The sequence below is a fragment of the Cupressus sempervirens genome, chromosome 3 (assembly GCF_028749045.1).
Source record: "Cupressus sempervirens isolate cs-2001-9-10 chromosome 3, ASM2874904v1, whole genome shotgun sequence".
NCBI lineage: Eukaryota > Viridiplantae > Streptophyta > Pinopsida > Cupressales > Cupressaceae > Cupressus > Cupressus sempervirens.
Window position 1 is genome coordinate 180,774,971 of NC_143120.1, and position 21,061 is coordinate 180,796,031.

The 21,061-nt window shown below is 33.5% G+C and overlaps 1 pseudogene; it reads right to left on the reverse strand.

Annotated features, from left to right (window-relative positions):
• Nucleotides 1-650: 650 nt before the first annotated feature.
• The window catches only part of LOC149565380 (RNA-dependent RNA polymerase 2-like), a 37,379-nt pseudogene continuing 16,968 nt past the window's right edge, over nucleotides 651-21,061 (reverse strand).

The following is a 21,061-nucleotide window of genomic DNA, read 5'->3' on the forward strand; positions in this document are numbered from 1 at the left end:
AGGAAAATTGGTTCTTAGTCCAATAACATTAAAAAAATACAGGGAACACTAGTGCAAAGCACCTAATCATTTTTCTTTTCTTGATGTAATAAGGTCTAGGGATAGATCTAATGATCTCCCTGTGACCATCCACATTTGTAATGGACACAAGACCCCATGGTGCAACTGTAAGCCTTGGCCATCAATTGGTCCAATAAAGTGGATTTTTGGTAAATTCCATGTTTTTTAGGTAAATCTAGATGTTTAGAACATTATTAGGGTCCCTAGGAGTTTGTAGAGTTCATTTGCAATCAAATTTGCAATAAAACTTGTCTTAGCACAAAAATTGTAAAAAGTTGCTTAGCAACTTTTGCAATTTTCTTGACAACTTTTAAAAATCTAACTCCTAATGGCTAGAACTATTCAAATCATTAGTTCCATTAGCTCTAATTGGGTGGGTGAACCCTAGTGACACCCTTGTTCTGGCCATAGAGACTATCCATCATCTGTGGCCACCTCGTACTGAGGAATCCCCAAGGTTCTCTAACTGTGTTTCAAGGTTGATCTTTCAAGGGTCATACCTTGGAACTTGTGAGGGCTATCGATGAACTATCAAATACTACATGATGGTGATTCTAAGGCCTAAAATAACCTATCTCATTTTCAAGAGATCACATTTCATTTGGATTCAGCACAACGATCTGGAACATTGAAGGAGGAGGCATACTTAATCAACAAATATGAGCTATCTGCTTTGCCAAACGTAAAGAAATCTTCCCGATTCCATCTGAATAACAGTAGTTGATACCATCTATATGAACATAACTATCAAGAATAAGGGAAACTTCATGATCTCAAACATTTAATGTTTACCTTGAAGAGTTAGATGGTTGCCCCATTTTCGTGGCATGTATGGCTGAATCCTTTGTACAGTGGAAATCTCCCATCCATTTTTTGATGGACTTGGCAATAACTTCATCATTTGAATCAAACATCCAAACTAAATTTTCACTCAACTGACTGGCTAAGAAGCCAAGGAATTCAAATATTTTTTTGCCTATTGTAATGCTTTCCTTAAAAATTGACAATATTCTATCATATACTTGTGATCTTTGTGGTCTTGCATGAAAGCCATATTCAGTTTTTGCAGTCAAAGCAATTGAATGAAGCTTGTTAAAGTCCTCCTCCACAAAAGAGACTTTGAGTAAATCATCAACATACTTTGAAAATTCCTTGTCACTCAACTTGAAATATTCAAGTCAGGGCCCAAAAAGTAGACCCTAGTCAGAGTAACTAGGGCTCGATGGAATTTCAATGTTTCATTATGTCTAGAAATTGTCAGAGACTTCAACTCATTTTGACTAGTTTGCAACTTATTTACTTGATTTTGAAGCCATGTTTCTAGGTCAAAACATGTCGACTTCAATTTATGTAGTTCTATTAAGGTCAGACATATGTGCAAAGTTGATTTCTTCTCATTATTTAGCAAATCAAAAAAGTGACAATTCAGTGTTGGGCCACTGAGTATCCCACGATGAATAAGAGAGTTGATTTGAAACAATATCTCATAAGGCAGATTAACACCCTCTAGAACATTAATAGTTGGAACCATACATGGAAAGGGAGAAAATGAATTGCCATTTTCTAGAATAAGTTGCTCTATCATTGCTCTATGCAGAGGCAAGCTTTCAATGATTTTAGTAAGCTCAATACCATCAGGAAGTTTTAGACAAAATTCATTTGACTATCCAATGCTACAGAATGCTGAGAAATCTATTGTCCTACACTAGATAATCTCAATGTCCTCTTTGCAAAATTTGTAAGGATCTTGGTCAACTATCAAACATGATCTCTACACTGCAACCTTCTTAAAAATTCTTGGACCAAACTACTACTGCGACAAAAACAAATAACATCACATGTTAACTTTATTAGCATTCTACTCCAAGTCTACAAGCACCATAATATTTGTAATAAAAAGACAATTACGTGTGAAATAGGAGGTGAATTTAAAACCTTGCCTAAGCAGAAAAATTTGATATCCCTCAAAAATTGTATACCTTTTTTACAGTTTGTGATAATAATTGCCTTTTCCTCATTTAACAAATGCTTAGTTATCAAAGGTGGGTGTGATAGAAAGTCAACATGTAAGTATGCTTAGAAAAGGGTTAAGCAGCAAACAATAAGTAAGAAGGATGAGGTGCTTCTTCAAGAATCTAGCATCATGTGTTAGTATTTAATGTTAAAAAAATTACTTATATGTCTTCTATTCCTATTATTATCTGTATAAGTCACACATCTTTTTATGTTATTACAGTTTACGTTTAAAAGACAAAATATATGTTAAAAGCATTTGGTTAGCTCAACCACTCAAAATAAGACTTTTCCAGTGCCGGGGATGTTGAGAATAAATATTGAATTCATATGATATTAATTTTTAAATGAGCTAGTGAACTGACTGATTTTGATCTTGAAAATTTCATGGTTAAATAGGTTTTGAGTTAGAGTAGTGCAAGGATGGAGATTTTTAAGAAGTTTTGTCATCGATATCAGCATTGCTAGAATGCAATAAGTGCTAAATAGACCATGCATTCTTATAAGTCATAAATCTGTACAAACCACTACTCATATAATATGAATCAATAATAAAAATTTGAACTGTAATATACCATTTATTAATAATGAACATGTTAAAAGAAGAATTTAAAATTGATGATTGACAAACTAAATGGATGTCTACTTTCTGTATTTATCATTCATTCATCAATTAGACCAGCATATCCATAGACAAATTACTCAAATATATATCAAAATACATAGATCCATATACAAAATGTGGCTGATCATGCCATTAGAATGTGTATAATATCAATGTTTCTGTATACAATGTGGCATATGCCATCTCAAAATTTCTCATGATGCATCCTACGACAACTATACTATCCTAGGGTGTTGGTGGATGATCAAAATGCAGCCTCTTTGCTGCACTAGGTGGATCAAATGCCTCCTACATAAACAAAAATGGAAAACCCAAAGTTAGACTACTAAATTTATATGATTCTTTGTATCTAACACTGAATTACTCAAATGCATAATGAATTTTTTTGTAATGAAGATTTATACTATCAAAATTTCATAATAAATACCTCTCTCATTGACCTCCTATGCCAGTCAAGAGTCCTCTCATATGCCCTCAGCAATGCTTCTACCTCTCTGATTGTGGGCTATATATGTTCAAATACGTTTTTCAGATGAATCTACAATTTAAACTATAACATTATAATTCATAGCATGCTAAACTTATAACATATTTAATCATGAATTCAAACTACAACTTACTATTTTAGGCTCCTCCTCAGGAGAGAATGGTTGTGTCATCAAATCTACATAACTCTCTCGTCGGACCTCATGTGCACTAGGAGTCTCCTATGAGATACAAAATAGTAGTTGTTAATATCATGGAAATCAGTTTTGAATTTATTTATGAAGATAAGAATAATAAAAAATAAATGATACTTATACATACAATGGGGCTCTCAGTGCGAATGGAAATCCCTGATGGTCTACGACATGGAATCTATACATGCTCATCGACAGTAGCCAGGCCCTATATACAATAAAAAATGTAATTAAATAGAATTACCACAAACATGTTACAAGAATGCATCGATATTTAATCAAATAGAAAGCACCTAATTACCTTTCCTTTTTCAATGCATGTTGGCTCACCCCCCGCACTTTGTCCCCCCAGGACAGGTGGTACCTACAAGATAAAAGAAAGTTTAGCAACCATATATGCTACAATATCAAATAGAAAAAAAAATGTGAACACAACATAATGTACCGTAGATGTCTCAAGGCCAAATGAAATGGCCGAGAGCATGGCATCATCAATCTGTCTGAGCTCCTCCTCAGTCATCAACTAAACATGAATGCAGATCACATACATATAAAAGTCAATATGGCTTAAAAATTAAAATTACTCTATTATAAAAATTAACTTTAAATTGCATATTTCATAACGAAAAAAGTATACTCGTACCAACACTGAAGGATTCCATGCCTCTGCATTCCCCTCCACTCTTGCATCAAGGTCTGTAGCCTCTGCACGTGTGTCTAGTGTATCCTCATCTAATACAAAATGATACTCAAGAAGATCACCTATGGGACCCAGGCAAATATTCTTGCACGTAATGCAAGTGTGAGGCACACAAACATGTGATGAGCTAGCCGATGATGAATTGGCACCAGCATCATCAACATGAGGAGGTAGGACTAACCTAGCCTGAGATATCATTAGGCTACTTAGCCTATGAATGGCTCTGATGGTTTGAGAGCTAGCCTCTGTCATAATATTTGGATGTTGCACTCGAGGAGGAGGGGAGATATCAGTGGGGGGGACAAAAGTACCAACTTTCTTCCACTGGGAAGAGGGTCTATCCTGAGGAGCTCCTAGTCCTAAGCCCATGTTGGGCTTCATGCTCAAATAGTTCACTTTAAGTTTCAACACAAATTCTGCATATAATTTTCTAAGGAAATAAAATGGTATGTCTAAATTGCCATGTCGAGGGATATCAAAGACCATCCACCAATGATCCCAAAAGTTTGCACATATGGCATCATTTGTACACCATTTAATGGATAGTTTGGATTTTTTTGGGTCAACTGGTAAACCCGTTTTCGGGTTCACAAAAAGGCTAGCCAAATCGTCTTTGGTTATGTTGAGGGCCACAACCTCATCATAGTCCAAACGATCTTCAAACATCTCGTGCATTTCATCACGCCAATGAAGAGTGGCATTTTGTTGGTTCATAAGGGTTTCAATGTTATCCACTATGGTGTTTAACGTGGATAACATAGGAGCCAATGCAAGTACATTATTATATATTCTATGCAAACCTCTCAACTCGGTGAGATTTTCATTTATCAGATCCTCGATTCGAGGAGGGTTTTGAGGGGGTAGAGGATCATTTGGTGGACGGTTTTGTGGGGGTACTAGATCGTTTGGTGGGAGGTTACGAGGAATATTATTCCCTGCCTCAGTGTCATCATTCTGATCAGTCATTCCTATTGAATTGCAAAACGTAATATATATTTTTAAAAAACCTTAATTTTAACCATTTTTTTCAAAAAAAACCCTAGATTCAACTAAAACAAAAAAAATCATGCTAAAATCTATTGAATTTAGGTTTAAAATGAGTTTGGGAAAAAAAAATACCTTAATATCTGATATCCGATATTCAATCATATATCTGATTGCCCAAGCAAAAAATTGGCCCCAAATAACATGATAATGGGCCCGCGGGTCTGTGTTTTTTGTTTTATGTTGTGCATAGATATCGGATATCCGATATATTTTATATTAATTATAACATATAATATCTTACGTTTTTATTATTATATGATATTTTATATATAATATATTACATTATATTATATTTTATATATATTATATTACATTACTATATATTATAATATAAAATATTATATTATATTATTATATTATATTATTATAATTTATAATATATTATACTTTTTTATTATATATTATATTATAATTTATTACTTTTTTATTATTATATTATATTATATATATATTATAATATTAAATATTATAATATAATATTATTATATTATATTATATTAAATAATATATTATACTATCATAATATTAAATTTTTATAATATAATAATAATAATATTATATTATATTATAATAATTATAATTATGGGATTGTAATTATCGGATATCCGATAAGGCTCGGCCTTACCTTCTAGGTTTAGTACCTGGATAGGTGGAAAAAAGTCAGAGCGAATTTTGAAGCACTTTTGGATGTCTTCAAACTCTATTTTTTTCACATCGCCACTTTTTGGCACACCATGATCCTGCACATACTCATTACTCGAAAATAAAACCAATTGAGGAGGCAAGGGTGCATGAGTTGTCAAAACTTCGTGTGCTTCTCAATCAGTTTTTGTGGATAACAGGCAAAGTCTTCACATACCCTCATACATTTTAATATTGAAACACAATCAATATTTTGTTTATAGGGAATGTTTAGTAAAATGAAGCAAAGAAAAAGAAACACAGTTGCAATAGAAAAATAAGGTTAAATGTAGTAGTGATCATTGCAAAAATGCCAACAAGATCACCATGAACCATCTAAGAATCAAAAAGATCAAACATAGAGGCAACCTAGTGTGCCATCATGCTCTTACAATTGTATCCTGATTTTCTTCCTATATCCAGATAACGACATTGTCTCACTGCGATGCTGACATTCTGATTTGATACAATCCACAAGAAATTGGAAACTTTTTAGTGTTTTCATTTGGGAATATTGTTGAGGAAAATATATGGTAAAGGTGATGATGAAGCTAGAATGATGAGAATTCCATTAGTTTCCTAATTTCCTTTCTTATTCATGTGCACTATGTTGTAATGTTATTATATTATCTAATCTACTATCCCCCAATTCTTTATTGTATTCATCTCCAGCTGGTCAAATCTCTTGGACTATTATATCCATTACATATTTCCCTCTTTAAATTTTAATAAACCTTCATCCTATATAAATGCAACTATATTTTCTAGGTTTTTGTCACAAAACATCCAGCTACTCTGTGGTGATTTGCTAGTTTACAAAAATTGGTTTTGCCAATATGGCAAAACAATCCCAAAATTAGTCTAGTTGGGTTCACTGTACAATATAATATATAATTTGATATTCCTATATATATTTATATATAACAATTTATATGTAAATACAATAATGAATAAACTAATAGGAAGATATATATTTCACATCCCTCCTATATATCGTTATAAGATTACAAGAATATTATATTAATTAATCAGTTTACTGATTTATATATAAATTTGTTATATAACATGATTTTGGGTTGCACATATTACACACATGTCATTGGCTATCCAATGGGGAGAGTAGATTATCCAAAACATCCAATGCTATCACTGTCAACTCCATGACAAATTCCTCTGCTTCGAGTCTATCCTACCAAACTCTAGCCCACTTGAAGCATTCAAACATGGTTGTTAAGCCTTGGAGAACCTTCCATAAAAATTTAAATAGTGGGCACCCGAAATTTTTTTAATAACAACATTTTGAGCTCCTAGACCTACAACATTTTCTCCTTCACACTCTCCATGCTTTCTTTTCTACAAATGCAAACAAATTTGTACTGGTCTTGCAACAACAACACCAAATAAATCTCAAATGCTTCAAATGTATGAGAATCACATGGATGCAATGAGTGCTAAGTGGACTATTTGTAATTACAAGAGATGAGCTCTTGTGAACCACTACTCTTGCAATTGTTTCAAGATCAGTACTAATTAAACATCACATAATTTGACATGACAAAAAATACCACCTAGTTGTTAATGAAGGAACTGAGTAGATCTATGATCAATGGTTCATAAGGCACTTAACTTGTTGAAGGTTTTTCAAATGGCATGGAAAGCTAAGAAGGCTTAATCTTGGGCAAAACTTTATCGTCAAGGAAATTTGGATCATCGCGGAATTGAGTAGGCAGACCTTCTAGGAAGTTGCAATACTTCAACCTTGTAAGTGTCACCTCAATGCAATGGGTACTAAAAAAACAATTTAAGTTGATGAGAAATGGTTGTTATGAATTCAAATTGTAAGCATCACCTCAATGCATTGGGTATTAAACAAACAATTCAAGCTGATGAGTATGGGTTTTTATGAACCACAACTCATGAAATATGCATTAAGTCCATACCTGTTGTTTACAGTGAGTATGGGTTTTTTTTAAAGAACATACCTGCTTTTTACAGTCAGTAAGTTTCTATATCCTCTAAGAAATTTGGAGCAATGAGCCAAAGTCACACGGTTGAAGATGATCATTGTCAATCAAACATAGTATGTTGGCACTATTTGGCAATCATCGATCATGTGGCTATTACAAAGAGGCTAAGGACCAAACATGGAATCATGGAGATAGTGCACGGATGTACAAAGAAAATGCAAGAAACATCAAAGAGATTGTTAACCGTTCAATGGCCTTAGTAAAGACAAAGCTTAGCACTTGAAATGCATAGTGCAATGGGATTAGTAAGATATCAAATTTTTTGATAGAATGCCCAAAATAGAGCTTGGAATGTTGATTGATGGACATGCATATGGGAAAGAATGAGAGTAATGTTTTATGTCAAAAATGGCTTTGACTCTATTGGCTCAGTGCATGAGATACACTTGTAACTTCTCTACACAATCAGCTTGCTATGAAATGTTTTAATCCAGATGGTCAAAACATGTACAAAGAACATGAATTGTTTGACTGAAGGCATTCAGGACATTGGTGTCAATAGGTCTCTATGAAAAGAAAAGAAAGGATACCAATTCATTTAACAAAGTCCCAAATATCATACTTCCATCACAATTCAATTATGAAATATAACATGCAACACCATGTCTGATTAGATTGCTTCCATAACTCACAAGTTATAACTTTATTCCCTCTAGTTTCATAAAATGATCTGCCCTGAAGAATTTGGTTCTTGTGCCAAACACCCAACTGCTCTCATTGTCCATTGCAAGAACAGACTCACATGCCTCTTGTTTTGTTATTGAAGAAGCGTGATTGGTATTGAAGAGTCATTGAGCTTATTGCATAGTAGAATCATGACAGCTCTTTTCAAACTTCTAGAAACTCTTTTCTATCTCCATGTCATCCTCTAATTAGATCATTTGTTTTTTTGGGCACAAACCTTCCAAAGTTTCAATAATGGAGCTTAAGCAATTTCTGCAATAATAACATAGGCGGAATGAGAGTGGACATTTATTTTATGTTAGCTGCATTCTTGATAGGTTGTCAATTTCTCCCTTAATTTAATGATGTCTATTGTCAACTTGCAAAGAAAACTATATTTGCATCAATACTGTCAAGAAGTGTTCTACAATGACAGCAAGGGGTGGTGTGTAATGGTGTAAATGTGTTAACAAAAACTCTTTCTTTCAAATTTGACAACTATTTACATGTCAAAATACTAATATTTATTATGAACATGATATTTCCAAAATAAACCACATGAAAATAAAGAGATGCCTTGTATAAACATAAAATAAAATATCTATTTTTTTGCCTAAAGATAAGAATTTTAAAATTTAAATAAAAAATTAAATACAAATAGTTGAAGTTATTGAACAATCTAGATACAATAAAACTTATGTCTTTGCATGTAGTAAATATAAAGTATATTAAATAACTTAATAAGGTAAATAAAATAGCTCTAATTGATATCTCCTGCTATTTCTTAAGATAGATGTATTTAAGATATTTGTATTAGAAGTCTACGTACAAAAGCATTACAGTGCCAATAAAGTGTAAAAACCACAATTGTTTAAAGTGATTGTTAACAATGTCCAAATGTAACATTTTTAGGAATTCAACTACAATTTTTTCACATAAATTTTCCAAATATTCTACCCTCAAAATATCATGATGGATTGAATGCCCTAGATAGGAATTATTTCTGACTCTCCCATTCATTCGATTAACTCTCTTTATTATTCTTGAATCTCACCATGCTTTGTATTCAACTTTAGAATTTGGTTGTGTTTCTGTTCATGATATCCCAAAAAATGCAAGTTTTCAACTCCTGCAACACATTTCCCAATCTCTCAGAGTACTTTGGGATTTTCATTTACGATAGGAAACACAAAGACTATGTTTTGTGAAATTTGTTCTTGATCAAGATAACAATGTGCCCATGTAACCACTACTAAAGATGCTCATTGAAGCTGTTAGAGTGTGACAAGTACAGGTGGTTTTTTGCTACAAAATTTAGTTAAGAATCAAGATATTGAAAAAACAAAAAGAAAAGTGATACAGATAGTATGGATCAATAAATAAAACAAACTCTATACCTGCAGATGATCAAAAGATAAAAACTGATCAATGTGATAGGTAAGTATAAAGCATGCAATATTGCAAGTTCCAAGTATCAAAGAACATTCAGATTTAGCACATAATAGAAGTTTTAACTGACATACAAGAGATGCTACAAAATATTCAAAAAGAAAACTAGAATAGTTTTTAGAAATTTAAAGTGGTGCTTGCTACAATCTGTCATTCTTGAATCTCTACATTAATCATTTACCTTGCAATTTTGAACATAATTTGTCCATTTACTTGTATGGAACTTAGTCTTATCTACTTCCAAAATCATAGTTTGTATGAAGTTAAACTGACTTCAAAAGTTAATAGCTCATATAAAAAAAGCTACGAATATTATTTATTAGGCCCCAATGAAATGTTTGGGTGGTAGTAAATTGCAAGGTGATCATTGGCATTGGTAAATGGACATAATGCAGCCATTTTAAACTGGATCTTGACTGTGTATAAAGAGATAGTCCAAGGAGAAATTGGTGTGGTGGCCTTCAAGGAGATATTTGATCAAGGATGAAATGAATGATCACACCTGGTGTGCACATTACAGAATAGAGATAGTATTGTGAAATATAAAACCAAAATTAAAATATGCAAATCAACTTGGCTTAAATTGGAACTATAGGCGTATAACTCCAAAACACATCTTCAAAACACTAAATGAAGATTAGAACTATAGGCTATGGTTGGGTAACTTTTACTACAGTGCCAAGTCGCAAATAACAAAAAATACTATTACTTTTGGGCTTTTTGAAAAAGGGGTGAGGTATGAAAGTAAGGGTGCTTAAATTGTCTCGTAGAGCATGAATAGGTAGATTTCAATTGTGGAGACATCCATTCCAAACTATTTTCTTTATTTTTGACTTACCTATCTAGATTGCTAAAACTCAAATCTCCTAACCCATTATAAATAGTTAGCCATTCCTAACTCAGAGCTCATAACTCGAAGTTCATCCATACATTCTAATTCTACCAAATGATGTTAAGACACTAATAAGGTCAAATACATTATAGAAAAATTAAGCACTGATTTTTTCTATGAGAAAATACCTAGGATGGATCATGGAAGTAGTTGGACAACCACTGACCCAATACTCATCAGACATAAAGATTCGAAAAGTAAGCTGAATTTTAAAACTAGGATGATAGGAAAAGCTAACGACCAAGAGAGAGGTAACGAAATCAGTTTTTTGCATCAATGATTTACATGTAAGTTTTAGGAAAAGCTTAAGTGAAGTAGATTAGACATTTATAAATTAGATTTTGAAGGATGTTTCTTGAATAATTACTATACATAGGAAAGTTAAATTGCTATTAACATGAAAAATGGGTTGTAGATGCTTGATGGATTTCAAACTATAGGATTCAAATTATAGCTAAGGATAAGCATCAATGCATCTTCTATCACTATCACGAATACACACCATTGACTATATTTTACATTCAAGCTTTTCCTTGTGTGAGAAAGCCAATATACAATATGGATCTGCCGATAAAATGTAATAGTAAGAGTTCTAAAGTAACTGACACAATCTCGATCGAACATAAATTTTTCCTTATAGTTGCCATTAATGTTGTTTGATAACATCAAAATCATTCTACTTCCTTCTAAAGATACATACAGCTATCTAAATTTAAAAATTGCCATGATTAAAAGCCTACTGATTAAAACTAACTTGATAAATTTAAGACTCAACTTTTCAACTTATGTATAGTTCATAGAAAAGATAGACATGCAGCAGAGAAGTTTGACATTTGGTAGTTAGATTTAAATGGTATGTCTCATATAATCATTGTCAATCATTAAGAATTATACGCCATACACCTATAAAAAGAAAGTGCTCTCACAATATCTATTTAATGCCATTGCTCATTTCATAGTCATTACAAATTGAGCGATGCATATTTTTGATGAAAGCCCTAGCTATAGTCGTGTGCATTATTACTATTATATTTATTTAAATATTTGATTTTTAATCAAAGGATAAGCACGCAGGCAAACTGTTTCCTTCAAATGTACTGAATCATATCAAAGGCCGAGAAGATGAAGCCATGAAGTTTTTGGTTGAGTCCTTTGGCTTCATGTGAGCCATGGATATTAGAAAATAGGGATCTCATTTTTCATCAACATAATGCCATAACATCCAACAAAATGTAAGTGATGAAAAAGGTTGGCTAGATAGTAGGGCAAGGCTCATATGATCGGCAGTAAACATTAAACGATTAGGCATTAAACGATTGAGCAAAGCCATTGGATTAAACTAAAATGTTTGTGTTTCTAATGAAGAAAAGAAGGGTAAGAACCCTTACTATTTTGGAGGTTGCATCAGTGAAGCTCTCAAACCCCTATTTGCACTGAAGCTGTAAAATGCTATTGGCATGTAATCCTCAAACCCTACCTCTGCATGTAATCCTGGTGCCACAAAATGCAATGAGGAAAAAATTAACCGCACAAGCTATCTTCCGGTCATGCAAGAATGAAATTAGGGCAGCAAAGAGCTTTTAATTTTTTTGACATAGTGGAAGCCTGTGTTGGTCAAAATTTCAACCAACACGGGCTTCTATTTTTAAAAAATGTATATGTTGCCTTCCATATTTCGACCAATTTGACCCCATTTTATTAGATGGTCAAAATTTTTGGTCTAAAAATGAGGTCAAATAGTGGTGTCAGTTATGCCAATACCATCTTCTTCAATCATGTCCTCTGGCACATTATCATCTTCTTCCACAGGAGTGTTATCCTCAACTTGGATATTCACACCTCCATGTTCCTCTAGTTGGAAATCCACATTCAACAATCAATGAAAATTGTGGCTCCCTTCAACGTGACCATTTTGCCTACAATGATGTTGGGCTATTGTGATTAGAATTCTTTGATTCTTTAAGCCCTTACACTTTTTTCAAAGACAATTACATTTATCAACTTTTCTTCAGAACTCAGACCACAATCTAGCAATTCTCTCGTTATTTTGTTATGGGTTCATATTGTCAAGTGTGATCTTTCTTCACAAGAAAATATATTTGCCAAATTATTGGACATGTTGTACTTAATTTTTATATCTACACATATGGTTTTGAAAGAAAAATTTGGTGTAATTAATGTGTATGTCTGCAAAAATATTGGACAAGTTTTACTTAATTTTTATATCTGCACATATGGTTTTGAAAGAAAAAGTTGATCTAATTAATGTGCATATCTAAAAAAATATTGGACATGTTGTACTTAATGTTTATATTTGCACAATGGTTTTGAAAGAAAAATTTGTTCACCTCACTCAAATTCACCCATATTATAATATCAACAACTTTCGTTGACATAAATTCAACAACTTTAATTGAGCCTTTCCATTACTCCTTGTTTGTCATGAGTTGAGGTTGTTTAATAGGGCAAGTTTGTATTCAGTGTAGAGTATGCACATATCAGAGTTGTGACTGTTTATTTCAGTAGTTCGATATGATTCATTCTGGTACTTTTTTAGCTTTCCTTGTGTACATATATAGCTTTTTGTTCAAGCACCCATAGTTAGATATTAACCCAAACACATTACTACTCTATTGACAAAATGTGGTGGTATCAATTTTTACATAAAATATGGACAAATTAGGTTTTTTTCCCCATGTTTCAGATAGTGTTTATTATGAAATGCATAAATGTTGTGGTGGTAATTTTGGGACAATAAACAACTCCACCTTGCATTAACCTACTCCTCAGAAATCCAAGCAATAGGAGTAAAGATTAGAGCTCTTAAGGAAATCCTTTTCACAAAAGATTCTATAGTGCACATGGAAGATGTGACCTTCAAAACAATAAAAGGAACATCGTCAATGTCCAAGGCTGTAAATATGATGTGCAAAAGGATTGTGCCCTCTAGATGATTAATGATAAGAGATATTGACATCAAATTAGTCATGACTTCCCACATAAAGTCAGAATGCATTAATTCTTTTTGCATGGCTTCCATAGATGTCTATCATATTTTTCAAATTGGATTTGGGAGCTCAAACTACTTATCATACAATAAGTGTATATTTTACCCAAGGGATTGTTCCTAGCTATACTAGGCATAATTGTGAAGATTTCTAAAATCTTCAAAACAAATTACTCACAAAATCAGCATTAAATGTATGTCTATAATCTTTTTATAGAGCACTTTTTGATAGATATATTCTCCAAAGGCTTAGGTATTCCTTTCCATTTTTTAATGTTGGGTGCATAGACCAATGTCTTTGTGGCAATTCTAGCCATTATTGTATGACCAACGAAAATTACATTTTCTAACTATGTAATAGTTGATAATGATTGTGAGTATTATCTTCAACATCTCTTTAATCCTTAAACAATTACACATAATAGTACTCATTAGTTTAGCAAGATGCTTGGCACCTACTTGTTTTCTAGATATCTCTCTTTTTGTTTAAATCTTACGATGGAAAGATTCTTTTACTATTTTAGCACAATGTCATAGACCACATTTTGTTATCAATTTTGTTCAAACTTTTGTGATTTTTTTATTTTCTAAATTTTCCTTATCATAATTGATACCAGAAGACACCTTTTTTTTTATCGATCTATATTAGAAGACACCTTACTTTTTATTGATCTTGTTAGGAATGCTTTAGAATAACTCAGAGGTTGGGGGGGGGGGGGGGGGGGTGTGAATCAATTATTCAAGGTCCAAATGTCCTATTCAAAATTTTCACTAAGTATAGTAAGTCCATTCAACTATTCATTCATCCAAGCTTTAACTTATCTAATCAACAAGTTACTATAAATCAACATGCAAGCATAACACATAAGAAATCAACACATAACACAGTGATTTACATGGAAACCCAATTTTGGGAAAAACCACCAGTAACATGCTACTCAATTCTCACTCTTTTGAAGTGATGCCCTGTTAAAGGCTTACAACACACTATCAAATGTGACCTTGATAGAGGATTTAACCACCTTGTTAGAAGTGGGCCTTGTTAAAGGACTTTAGAACATTCACTTGGAATGTCACCCTGTTAAAGGATTTACAAATGGCTATTAGGCCAACCTAAGTGCATAGGATTTTCAGATCTAATACAATTTCTAGAGAGTATTAAAAAATCTTGACCTGACTACAACATACAACTTATCTTGTAGATCTCATATCACTTTTCAGCTCATACCCTTGCTTGGCCTTCAATCTCTGCAACTCTGACAGCTTTTCCTCCTTTCAAGATTTGTCTCCTTGAGTCTCCATACTTAATGTACCAGTGCAATCATCTATTCATGACCACTTATAGAAGCAAAGCCTCAATGCTCTTCCTTCCCCTAGATGTCACCTCCTTGACACCCTTCTAGCCACTTCAAAAATTTGGCTCTTCAGCAACAACAGTAGTAACAACTCTTTGCTTCTTGGTCTATGACTCCTTAAATAGAAGTCTTGGAGTTCCTTTTCCCACTCTATTCTTCTATTTTTTAATTTCAATTCATGTGGATTAGGTAGGATTCATTGCATCTAACCCATATTTTGTTTCCTCTAGAAACTTCTTAAATAATCCTTTAGAATTCGCTCAAAAATGGTTTACATAGGATTCTGTGCCACCAACTCATCATCCTCATCTTCCAACTCACTCACAAAATTCAATGCAACCACTATGTCAGCTCATATTTGGCAAATCTTCATCATTTGAAATAATGTAGCAGCTCGACACTATTGAAATACTGGTGCTCGACACATACTGTGTTACTCGACATCAACTAAGTTTTTCTTGATGCTCAACACCCACTAAGAATTTTCTAATGCTCGACACATGATCTTCACTCAACACTTGAAGATCACTCGACACACACTAGAATTTCTTGTTACTTGGCTCCTACTGGGAATTTGCTCGGCTTCAACTAACTTGCTATCTTAGTTTAAGCTTTGCAATCAACCTTGTTATGACTTCTTCCTTTAATGTTTCTAAGTGTGACCAACCTTTGTATCTTTGATTATGTTATCAATACATCATTTAAACATTGTCTTAATTGATCCTTGCACTTCATTACAACATAATAACTCAACCTTTCCTTTAGGTATTCTTGTTATATCTTGTTGATCAAGTCCTCTTCATCAATCAACTAAGTGATAGTACTTGGATCGTATAAGCAAATGTCATTCCTACAAATAGTAGGTTTGACATCAATGACAAAACAACAATCAAAAACATTCTTTTACAACAATCTCCCTCTTTGATCTTCAACAATGAGCTTTTCAATCAGATTTCCAACAATCTCCCTCTTTGACATTGATGGCAAACCAAACTAATCAACCATCAGACTAAACTATTTAACCACAAGCTAACTAGGTTAGAATAGTAAGTCAAATGCCAAAAAGTAAATTGTACCTTCACATTTCCTTCTACTATGCTGATTGCTTCATTTTTTCTTCTCCCTCTTTGTTGTTGTATCCTTGTTCTTTGACTTTACAATCTCTGTATTGCTCATCTTCTTCTTTTCTGATCAACCTCTGATTATTTCTATCAATTTCTCCCTCTTGATCCTTCTCTTGTTGATCAGTTGTCTACTTCTCCCTCTTTGAAAATAATGACAAAGACATATTAGCATCTTAATATGCAAGTATAGCTTTTACAAGTTCATCCAATTTCTCCCTTTGTCACCTTGCTTGTGACTGGTTTGGAATTTCAGCGCTTCTACTACTTCAGGCATGAATCCTAAAGTAAACATCCTCTGCATCAATGTGTAAAATCTTCATTATTCAGCTTATTTGATGCAGAGCATACTTTCTTTTACTTCAAGTAGCCTTGGCTAGGGGTATCACCCCTAACTTACCTCTAAGATACTCAAAAGAATCTTTAGGTAGTGCTTTTGTGAAGATATCAACAATCTATTCCTTTGAGCTAACATATTCCATCTTCACTTGTTTGTCTTCCACCAACTCTCTTACATAGTGATACTTGATTGCAATATGCTTGATTTTGGCATGCATTACAGGGTTCTTTGATATGTTGATAGAACTTGTATTATCACAATAGAGTATCATAGGATCAGTGACTTCTTCCTTCATACCTTGCAGCAAATGTTTGATCCATACAATATTGGTGCAATTTATAGTAGCTGCCACATATTTAGCTTCAGCAGTGGACTGTGAGGTGTAGCTTTTCTTTTTACTTGTCCATGTAATCAACCCTTTTCCTAAGAAAAGTGCTCCTCCACTGGTGCTTTTTCTATTATCAATGTTACCTCCCCAATCTGCATCAGTGTAGGCTCTTAGTTCAAACTTCTCATTCCTTTAGCAGTACAAACCAAATTCATCAGTTCCTTTTAGGTATCTCAGTATTCTCTTCATTGCCATTAAGTGATTTTCTCTTGAATTTGCAAAAAATCTTGCCACTATTCCAACAGCTAATGCAATATCTAGCCTACTATGTACAACATTTTGCAACTTTCCAATCATTGACCTATACAATGTCTGATTTACTTCAGCAAATTCATCATTCTTGGATAGCTTATGTCCAGTTGTCATTGGTGTGCTAACTGGTTTTGACTCTTCTAACCCAAATGTTTTGAGTACATCCTTGATGTACTTAGATTGGGTCACAAATATGCCATGCTTCAATTGATGTACTTGTGATCCAACAAGAATTTGATTTCTCCAAACATTGACATCTCAAATTCATGCTTCATTTGATCAGCAAAATCTTTGCAGAGAATATCTTTTCCTCCAAATATTATATCATCCACAAAGATTTTTGATATCAAAATGTCTTTACCTTTTTCAACTTTGATGTATAAGTTGTTGTTGTCATCAATTCTCTCAAATCCTATTTTCACAAGATATTTGTTCAATCTCTCATACCATGCCCTAGGTGCTTGCTTCAATCCATAAAGTGCTTTGTGTAGTTTTCAGACCATGTCCTTGTTCTTCTCATCAACAAATCCCTTAAGTTGTTCTATGTAGACTTCTTCCAATATACCATTCAGAAAAGCAGACTTCGCATCCATTTGGTAGACTTTGAAATCTTTATATGCAGCACATGCAAGTAATGTTCTTACTCCTTCCATTCTTGCAATGGGGGGAAATGTCTCTCCATAATCTAGTCCTTCTTCTTGTGCATAGCCTTTGCAAACTAATCTGGCTTTTTTTCTTGTTATCTCTCCATTTTTATCAAGTTTGTTTCTAAACACCCATTTAGTACCAATCACATTCTTATCAGCTAGTCTAGGAACTAGAGACCATGTTTTATTCTTCTCAATCTGATCTATCTCTTCTTCCATGGCTTTATACTAGTCATCATCTTGTAGTGCATCTTTCACTTTTTTAGGTTCAACCTTGCTCAAAAGACATGCTTCATTTCTGAGTCTATTTCTTGTCATATGTCTAGCATCCTTGTCACCAATGATTTGATCTACAAGGTAATGTCTTCTCACATACTTGGCTAATCTTGGTTCTATCCTTCTTTCCATGTTTGATCCTTTAGCTTTAGAGTAATTTTGTTCTTCTTCATCTGGCACTTCATCATTCCTCTCATGTATAGTATTTTTAGAACTAGAATGTGCATTTTCTACATTTTGCAGCTCAACTTCTGAATGGAGCTTGGCATTCATAGGCTGAGACTCAGTAGACACTAAAATTTGTTTCTAACTCCCAACTTGATTTGCAACATTGTCTTCAAAAATCATTCCTTCATAGAATTATACAAAGGATTTATAATCGTCTGGTTGCTTGGACTCATCAACTTGAACTTTTGCATGCTCATCAAAATTTACATTTAAGCTCTCCACAATTTTATTAGTGTTAGTGTTCAAAAATTTATATGCCTTACTTCTAGTGGAGTATCCAAGGAATATGCCTTCATCACTGTTTGCATCAAACTTGCCATTTCTAGTGTTTTTAAGAATATAGCATTTACAACTAAATAATTTAAAATGTTTAACGTCATTAGGTGAGTGACCATACCACAATTCAAAAGGTGTTGCATTTGTACCTTTCTTGACTTGAACTCTATTCAGTGTGTAGACTGCAGTACTTACAGCTTCTCTCCAGTATTTGAGTGCACCATTCTTCTCATCATTAAGGTTCTAGCAGAGTTAATCACTGACCTATTCCTCCTTTCAACAATACCATTCTATGGTGGAGTTCTTGGTGCTGATGTTTGCCTTTTGATACCTCTGTCATTGCAAAATATTTCAAATTCTTTTGATGTGAACTCACCTCCTCTGTCTGACCTTAGGCATTTCAAATTCTTTCATTTTTCCTTCTCAACTCTAGCCAAATATTACTGAAACATTTGGAATGCATCAAATTTTTTCTTTAAAAATATAGCAATCATGATCTTGGAATAGTCATCTACAAATAGCATTATGTATCTATCTCCTAGATAGGTTTGCACTTCTATTGGACCACATAAGTCTGTATGAACTAATTCTAGTACTTCTTTGGAAGTGTATGTTTTGCTTTTGAAACTAGACTTAGTCATCTTCCCTAGTTGACATTGTTTGCACATTGTGTTTTTAGGTTTCTTCAACTTGGGCAATCCTCTGACTTTGTTCTTGTTGCTAATGCTGACCAAATTATCAAAGTTGACATGACATAGCCTTTTATGCTACAACCACACATCATCAAATCTAACAACAAGACATGTTGCATCTTCCATATCAAGATAAAACAAATTACTCCTAGTTTGTTCACCTTTTCCTATTAGGTTTCCATCAGTGTCATAGATCTTAGCAGTTTTGTTTCCAAATTCAACTTTGCAACCTACATTGCCTAACTGTGATACACTCAAAAAGTTGTAGTTCAATCCTTCAACATAGTGTCATGTCCCCTTTTCAAATAATTAAAAATAATAAACTTTGCTAAGGCAGACAGGCTCCGAAAAGGTGAAGTTTCGGCAAAAAGGGCTAATCTTTGGAAAAAAATGGACTAATAAATAAAAAATTATTATTAAATTATATTTTATTAACCCCTCTTGGATGTGAGTTAGGGTTATGCCCTCTTTTAAGGAGTTTGGAGGCACTTTGGGCTCATTCCAGAACTTGCTTTTCGCTTATTGCTTTGTTGTTCTTCAGAGGCTGCCAAACCTGTGGGGAAGGAGACCCAAAGATGGGATTTTTCAGGTTTTTAGGAAGGCTAAGGATGGGATTTTGAAGCCATTCCATGTGCAAGCTCATGCAGAGTTTGCCCTTGTGCTGAATAGTGCAAATTTGTGGGTTTTGGGTGTGTTTTTTGTAAGAGTTTGGTGTTTTCGGTTGAGTATTTCATATCAGTTTGGGTTTCTGTTGTATTTCAGAATTTAAGATATTAAAATAGAGCTGAATATATGTATTTGGATGTGGTTAAACATCTAAGATAGATTATTAGTGTTTTTGTGGTGTTTTCAGGCATTTTTGTGTTAATTTCGAGAGCTCGATGAGCATAGTTTTTGTCCTACATTTGTGAGCTGTTGTGTAAATGCTATAAAAATTTAGAAATTTAATTTTTTAGGCCGTTATGCTGCTGAAATTTCTATAAAAATTTTCATTTTTCAGATTTATTAGTAATATGTGAAGTTGTGAAGTTTTTGGCACTATTTCGGACATACCCGATTTGGGGTTTATTGAAAAATTGGTGGATCTTTGTAATATTGGTTGTTTGATTTTGAAAATCTAATTAGACGCTTGAAATATCATATAAAATCAGAAAAAGGGACATTTCAGTGGTATCAGAGCTATGATCTTTCCAGCCTGAGGGTTTGTAGAAGTTTGCATGCAACTAAGTGAAAGAGAAAAAAGATATTTGCAGCGAGAAAAGAATAAAAAAAAATTGATCAAACCTCTAGTTGAAAGTAAAAGTAAAAAATCCAAGGAAGGGAAAAGTATGGTGGATCCAGATGAGATGGCAAAGAAATTCTTCCAAGACATCCAAAATACTCAGGAGCAAACAGTGGATAGTTTGGCAGAAACTAGAGAGGCTTTGCGAATATTGACAAAAAAATTGCAAGGAGTTGCATCTATTAATGAGAAAGGGAGCACTTCAGAGGAGCCAAGAAATCTGAAATCCACACCATCTAAATCAACCAAAACTATCTTCTTGCCTATAGAGGAGCCACTAGTACCGAATCCAACCCTTAATCCCGTGGAAGAGGTTATAGGTAACTTGATTGCATTAAGAGCTACTTACAATGGCTTAGA